Source organism: Gopherus evgoodei, chromosome 4, assembly GCF_007399415.2.
Source record: "Gopherus evgoodei ecotype Sinaloan lineage chromosome 4, rGopEvg1_v1.p, whole genome shotgun sequence".
Lineage (NCBI taxonomy): Eukaryota > Metazoa > Chordata > Testudines > Testudinidae > Gopherus > Gopherus evgoodei.
In genome coordinates, this window is record NC_044325.1 from 61277714 (window position 1) to 61286077 (window position 8364).

Here is an 8364-nt window from a genome sequence, read left to right on the forward strand (position 1 = left end):
CTTGGGTTGTCATTCACACCAACAATTCCATCCTGGACCTGAGAAACTTTCCCGTTGAAAGTTTCTTTGAAACTGTTTTCTGCAAAATTTTGGCTTAGATGAACTGGCATTTTTCAGTGAAAAAACATTTCATTGAAAAATTCCCAACCAGCTTTAGAATCAGTTAACCATTGTTACTTAATTACGTACAAGGGACATACACTTTTCAGCTTAATGCACAAGGAAGCTTAGGAGAATATCCACAGGGCAGGAAGAGGATAAAGAACATTGATTGCTAATATCAAATCTCTTGTTCTGTAATATTTGGGACTCTCAGACAATCTCAGGAGACAATTTTTTTGATGACATCATTAAATAACCCTGGTAGCAGGAGAAACAGGCCATAGTACAATAGCCAAGAGCAAAGCTGCATATCGCACAAAAATATGGAGGCAGTCAGAAGCACTTGTTCCACCTTTCTATCCCTTCCTACTGGCTGGATATGTTGATGAAAAAGTCTTCTCCTGTACAGCTTCTGCTATCTGGAACACCCTTCCTGTGCCATGCCCCTCTGCTTTATCTGTCCTCTATTTCTTCTAAAATATCAAGTCAACACATATCTTTTTTCCCTTCCTTATACCTGTTAATTTCTTCTTTTGCTCTGATTTATTGTATAACTCAGTAAAGCATTTTGGGATAGACTTTGTTCAAAAAATGATAAACAAAATAATATCTATTGTACTGTATGCATGGAGGTTTCCATGAAAAAGGAATATGACTAGACAAGAAGGCAGGGCCGGCTTCAGGGTTTTTGCCACCCCAAGCAGCGGAAAAAAAAAAGAAGGAAAAAAAAAGCTGCGATCGGCAGTAGCTCCACCGTGCTGCTTTCTTCTTTGGTGGCAAGTCCGTCCCTCCAAGAGGGACCGAGGGACCCGCCTTCGAATTGCTGCCAAAGAGCCCGACATGCCGCCCCTTTCCCTTGGCCTCCCCAAGCACCTGCTTGCTAAGCTGGTGCCTGGAGCTGGCCTTGCAAGAATGACCGTTATTTAACCCTTTTATGAGAACAGAACTTAATATTGTAAAATATAAGAGGGAGGCCCTCAATAGTCACTTCCAGCAATACAGAGAAAGACAGAGTGGAGAAATACCTTACATTTCTATCATCCCCTTGGAATAAGACCTAAATTCATTCCCACTTTGGATTATCACATACATGTGACCAGAACAATTATCTTAATTATCATTAATGAAGTTAAAATGCTACAGACAGGGGGACAAATTCATCCTTGGTGTAATTCCAGGGATGAATTTGCTCCAGTATACCTAGTTTTGGTGGAATTCCATGGAATTCAGAGAGTCTGCCAAGTCATCTGTAGATTTCTTGTATTATTTTGGGGGCATAATTTACCAAACTGTGGATATATGCTTCCATTCTAAAATAGATTCTAATCTATGTGGGTATAAAAGACAGAAATAGATCATGACTTAAGAAAAACAGTCTGCTCAGAAGTCAGTTTTGGGCCGGACTTGATTCCAATATGCTTTGTGGAGCCCAGTGACATGCAGTGACCTTAGTCACAGAAAAATATAGAATACCTTTTTTTAAAAACCAAGGAGCAGTGCTAAATCTGATATCAGTTTCTATAAAATCTGGGAACAAAAGTTGTAACCCAGTGCTGCGTCAAAACAATCTCCTAATAAAACATAGTACATGATTTTTTGTTTAAGCTTTTAGCCCAGCTAACACAAAACAATACTTGGGTTTTCTATAGGTATCCATTTTCTGAAGTAAACTGACCTGGCACAGACCATAAAAACTACTTTGTAAACCTAGTTTCAAAGTGTCAGCATGGGTGCAATTAAAGGTGAAACTGAACCAAAACCCATCCATACACTCCTATACTCAGAATCTGAATCTCCATTTTTTCCAGCTGGCCTTTATTCCTTTAATGGCCTCTTCTCTGAATACCGCTGAGTTCTATTTTTTGGGGGGAGAGGGGCAGAGATGGCAAAATGGCTCTAGCTCTGAATTTTGGCACTAACCCAGCTCTGGGTGGAATGTTAGGACACTTAAACAGCATCTGTATCTCAGCTCTCTGGTGACTGGGATCAGTTCAGTTTTTAATGCAGATTTCTCACTGAAAAAACTGTTGAAGAAAGAAAATACACTTCATTATGAGATTAGAGTAACCTTGAACTACTAAGCTATTAGTTAGTGGTTAGCTTTAGAGCAGCTTTTGGGCAGAAGTAATTGGCAATTTCAGTCTTGTTTTTAACAGCAGGGGTTGCTGCAGGCAAGAGAACAATGCAGTACTGATACCAGGACACGCAGAGGAAACTATGAATTCACAGGAATGCCACTTCACTGAAGTAAAGGTTAGATAGACTGTCCAGCTTCACTGTTTGGTTTAAAAATATTTGACTAATGAATAATTGCAGTTTTTTCATGACACTAAATCTAGGAATGTACAATTTTGCTTTGTTAATTCATATTAATTTAATATGTCCTCTGTAGAAAAAACTTATGATTTTAATTTTTATATGCTGGTTAAAAATTAAAAATAAATGTGATCCTCCCTCCACCCCCAAGCATATGCAAGGTATTTAAAAAGCTGTTTACTTGCCCTGAAGGCAGATTCAGTGCAACACATACAACTGCTTCATTGCAAATGGACTGAGTTTTTAAATGACGATAAAGGAGGGTCAGAATAAAGGAAAGAGTTTGTCTTAAGTATTTATAGGGTGCCAATCATTATATCTAGGCAGCAGATACTGGTATGAAAACCCCTGAGCCCCTAGTGTGACCAGTCTGGTATCCTGAGTTACTACCCTGATATTAAAATATAACAGTCTTATTTATTTATTTTTATTGCAGAATTGCCTAAAGTCATAGTCAGAGACTAGAGCCAAATTGTGCTAGCCACTGTAGTATACCTACATAACAAAAAAGATGGTGTGACAGATTCAAGAGTGTGCCCTATCTCAGACCCTAAAGGCAATTAACCCTGATCTGCCAGAGGGAGTACTGGAAATATAAACGGTTGCCTGGGAGACAGCACAGGGGAAGCAGCTAAGTGTGAGTTGCAGCTTTACCTGCAGGTCTGTATGCCTGGGGAGGCAGTTGATGCCTTTCTTTTGCTACTGCTGTTTTGGCTTTTGTGTAAGTTCCTGTAAAGGTGTCCCTGGAGAAGGAGAACACAATTGACTGAGGGCTGTTTGACTGTTTTATTTTTTGGCTGGGAAATCAGTGCAAGAGCTCACAGATGGTCTTTGCCCCCTCAAAAGAGCTCAAGGAATGCCTTTTTCACTTGCAGAGAGGTTAGGCACCCTACCATGTGATTTTCCTTATGGAGCAGCATAGCGAGGCAGTGCGACCATCGGTATGATTAAGAGTGGCGAGAGAGACTGGATAGCTCAGTGAATTGATAATGGAATATTAAACCTTTCAACCGTATCCTCAGAATCCAGACCAGCAGCAATTTTAAAAGTGCTGCTCCCTGAGGGTTGGTGGGCTATACATAATGAATTTGTGGTGTTGGTCCAGTCTGTAGTAGAGTAATTGTCCTGATCACAAGTAGCATTAATTGACAGTCTTTGCTGAGACACCAAAGATTGAAGGGTGTGTGTGTGGAGATTGAACTCTCATCTCTGGAGATGGCTCATCTGAAATAGAGCTTGGGTACATTTACCTGGCAAGAAGGAGAATTTTGCCCTGCTCTCATCCTCAGGCCTATGATTTCCCTGGATTCTGTGATCAGGATATATAAACACTGGGCTTTCAGCTTCCCTCTGTGTTGACATGGAAGGGGAAGGGAGGGCCCATGGAGCTCTCACCCTGACCTGTGGCAAAGAAGCCAGGATTTGGCTCCGAGTTGCCTTTTTTTACATATAATGCTAGCGCATATAAGAACTCCTGATTTTATGGAGCACTAACAATTCACTGCAAAATTCAACTTGTAGTAAAAAAAAATAATAATAATTTGAAGGTTCCATACTCCTTAGAAGGCCACATCAGTAAACACCACAGGTTCAGCCACAACCCAGATCAAACTGCCAGAGTCATTTGACTTTGCCAAACTGAAGCAATGATTTATTTCAGTGGCAGCTGAAGCAGATGATAGCTGCAGGGGAGCAGCCTTAAGTAAGGAAATGAAAACAACAATGCAGTTTAAAAATAATTTTGAAGAATATTTTGTGGTTTGAGAAATGTTAATTACAGTGGCAATAAAAATATTGATTGAGAGTTGTTTTTGTACTGTTCTGTATATAATGATGAAGAGGAGGGGACATGCCAAAAACCTACTAGTATGTGGAAACACTGTCTCAATTTTGCCTCCCCTCTCCTCTTTAAATTGGAAGCAGGGAGACTTGGGAGTATGGCATAACTACCTCTCACCTTCCCCTCACATTAAAACCTTCCTGGTAGTAAGTTATGGAATTTCCCTGAGAATAGCCATGGAACCACCATTGCTAGAGGATGTTGCCATTAATATCCTCTAAGGTCTCAGGGTAAAAGTGCAGCTGCTGTCCCAACCCATAGAGTTGCTGCAACTGGGAATCAGGAAACTAGGAGCACAAGTACCAGCAGGTCATGTTCTAATGCCCCTTTGAAACTTAGATATCAAACACACACTGTACTAGGGGGCTTATGCTCTAAAGTCACAAAAGAGCAATTCCTCATTACAGGAGCCAAGATATGTTACTCGACTGAGGGACAAATCCTCCCTTAATCTGAATGCTTTGCACCATTGGAGCTGGAAAACCAACTTAACTGGCTACATGGAGTTTTTCAGCTGGCTATAAAGCCGGGCCCAATTCACAGCAACTAAGTTGCACGTAGGACCAAGAGGTCTTCGGAATCAGGGGGGATGTTAATCCAGTGCAGTGGGGAATCTGACTCTCAGTTTGCAACGTAACACCTTAGCCCAGGGAACTGCTTGTGGTATGTTTTGAAATACTGTGAATAACTTGTCTTATATACTTGTTTAGAAATGTGATTGTTATGATTCAGTTACAATATGATGGCTACAACAATCGATTGAGAGCCAGGCAAAGCCTGGATTCCAGACCTAGTACACTACTATGCAACTTTGAACAAGTCCCTTGACCTCTTTGTGCTTAGGTCAGTTTATCTGTAAAATTGAGTAAAAACAGACACTGCATTCTTTCCTCTAATATCTTTCAGCTAGTCTCTTCTGAGGTGTAACTCTCATACAAGTGTGTAGGATTATATTTTCCTGGGATGCTGTCCTTAAGGTGCTGTCTTTAAGGCTCATCCCTGGCCAAAGTGAAAAACATGGATACCATATTCAGGATTTATTTAGTTACATTAGTGTCTTCAGGTCCCAACTAAGATTGGGGCCCTGTTGTGGTAGGTACTCTATGCCTGCATAGTAAGAGAAAATCCCTGCCCTCAGGATCTTACAACGTAGAAACAAAACAGACAGAGTGGAAGGGGCAAGAGAGTTATAAAGAGGAGATAACTACTTGCCCAAGTTCTAGCAAATCACTTTTTCAAGCAATAGTAGAATTTAAAAAACCATCAACAAATTGAATTTATTCTTATTTATATTGCACTTCCTGTATCCAGTAAATTATCAGGTCTCACTGTGCTAGGCACTGTACAAACAGATTAAAAAAGAGACAATGCTCCAGAGACCCTCTTGCCTAGAATATTATTCTTCTACCCAATTGTATTACATCAATTCACAAATCCAAAATGGCAGTAGCTAGGTTGACAGGAGAATTCTCCCATCAATCTAGTGCTGCCTATGCTGAGAGTGGGGGGCGGGTTAGGTCTGTTTAACTGCATTGATCTGGGGTATGAATTTTTCACACACCCTCTGAGAGGTGTAGTTACAGTGACCTAATTTCCTAGTGTAGACTAGGACTAAGTCACAACAAATATTTAAACTCCTTCCATAAAAGGACTGAATTCCTACAAAATGAAATGATATAAAAATACAAAAAACTCCAGTCTGCAGTTGAATCACCCTTGTATTTTTTTTAATATAGGTTTATTCAGCAAATTGGCTACCAGTGGAGCGCAGTGGTTTCCATACTACAATTTGTGGCATATTTAAAACAGATGGAGGTATCTCAGAGCCTGCTGTGTCCAAGGCCAAGAACATTTTCTCGGCAAGGATTCTGAACTTTTTGCCACATAAACAAAATGAGTGATTTAACTTAGCGTCTACATATTTTGGATTGACAAAAAGTGCTGAAAAAAAAGAGTGAAGCCAGAGGGCAGACCCCATGAAAATAGGAACAGATTAAGAGAGAGAGAGAGAGAGATGCTGGCAGCAGCTCAGCCTGAGCGTTTGTGTGGTGAGGCTCTGAGCAAGCACAGAACCAATCTACATACTATAGATAAGATATTCAGATCACTTCTGCTGATTGGCACTACTGACAAAATTGAGCCTTGTGTTTTGTTGAAGTGTGTGTGTTGTGTATGGTATTTTTCTTTTCAGATTCAGTGAGCTGCTTGCCAGAAATTCAAACTCTGGCAAATAAGTTCCAGCTGGGGTGAGCTAGAAATACTGGATGTGAATCTTATTTGCAGAGGGCTTGCTGTTATAAACTAGTCCTGTGCAGCAGTTTTTATTTTTTGAAATGTGATGTGGAGCTCTAGAACTGCTACAAGTGGAGAAGAAAATAGTTTAGATAATAATCAGGACCACTAGAATATGGTGGGGACAGAGGACACTGGAAAATGTAGTCTCACCATGAGAAATTTATTGTGGGAGCATGGGATCATATCTCTAAAATATGTATGTTATCAAGGGCACATGTCACTGTGGTGGCTAAATGCTGATAGACCAGCAATATCATTCTCATGGTCTCATTGTATATCTCCCACAGGCCAATTAAAATTTGGGATGTCACACTGATATGAAAAGCCGTCTGCTCCTGAATATTATCCAGGTTGTTCTGATTCTGGAATGAATCAGTGAGGATTTACATTGCTACTACTGGAATGGTGAAAACCTATCCTGAAAGGGAAGCATGACTTAGTGGTCTGAGCACAGGAGGAGACACCAGAAACTTCTCAATTTTAATGATTCTGGCTCTGCCACTGACTCCCTTTAGCCTAGTCCACATTAGTGAAGTTCATAGCCATAATTCCCCACCAGTGCAGTTCGATTCGGAGCAGCAGCAATGGACTTTATAGTGTAGCTAGGACTCAGACAATTTTACCAGCATATCTTCCAATGCTCAGTCTTCCCTTCATCAAAATGTGGACAGACATGGTGAGGGAAACTTTCTGATAACATAGAGATGGGCTGAAATTCTGTCTCCATTGAAGTGAATGGGAATTTCTTGAATATTATTTTATGCCAGATATGAGTTTGATGCTAACTTAGAGGTCCTAGTGCATCCTCAGGTGCACCATCTTGGTCCCCATTCTCACACTCAACAGAATGCTAGACGATCCTTCTCTGCTGCTACATGGGTGAACAGATTCTTTTTCCTCCTTTATACAGCTCTAGATATGGGTCAGGATTTATCCTTAAGAAAAGTAGGACAGGCTAAACTAGATGGACTATTTGGTTTCCTCTTTACTGGATACAACTCTGATAGTCTGACCACTTAGTGAACTAATCAGATGGGGATTGTAACTGGTTGTATCAGCCCCGCATTGGTACACTTGGGGTTAACCTTTCTTTCTTAGCTGAGGAGGCCTCGCCCGCACCGGCTCTGCTGGGCATGCACCAGCTGGAAGCTGGATATAAAAGCCAGCAGAGCAGCTCAGTCTGGGCTGACTACTGCTGGGAAAGGAGGTGTGTTGCAAGCTCCTGAGGAAAAAACGCCCACACTCCAAGATGCAGAAGTCAGCCTGTCGGAATTGGACGACAACACACCTCAGTAACCCAAGGAAGTTTTGCAGGGAAACAGTTACAGAACCAGAGTAAGGCTTGGCGTGTTTTGGCCGGAGCCATGTCAAGCTGGTGGTGGGCAACCCTGTCACCGATAAGGCCCTGGGTTAGGACCCGGTGGAGAGGGCAGGCCCAGGTCCCCCTAACATGGCCACCACTCACCCTGGGGTGATGGCACCACTGACCAGTATTATGGACTATGGCCACTAGGCCACACTGCTCTGAGAGCAAAGGCCTTATCACTGACTCTGGCTGGTAGGCCGCACTGTCCTGATGGCAAGGATTGTAGTACTGACTCTGGCCAGTAGGCAGCACTGCCCCGAGATGTGGGGCAGCCCTTCAGACTTGACAGCTTGGCTGTGATTCACCTTTCCCCGGCCCCCATGGGGTGTATCAGCCCTGTAACAAGGATAAATCATTGAAGCACTATGGACTTTAATGGAGCTGTACAGATTTCCACCATCTAAGAATCTAGCACATAACTTTCAGACATTAGTGTAGAATATAA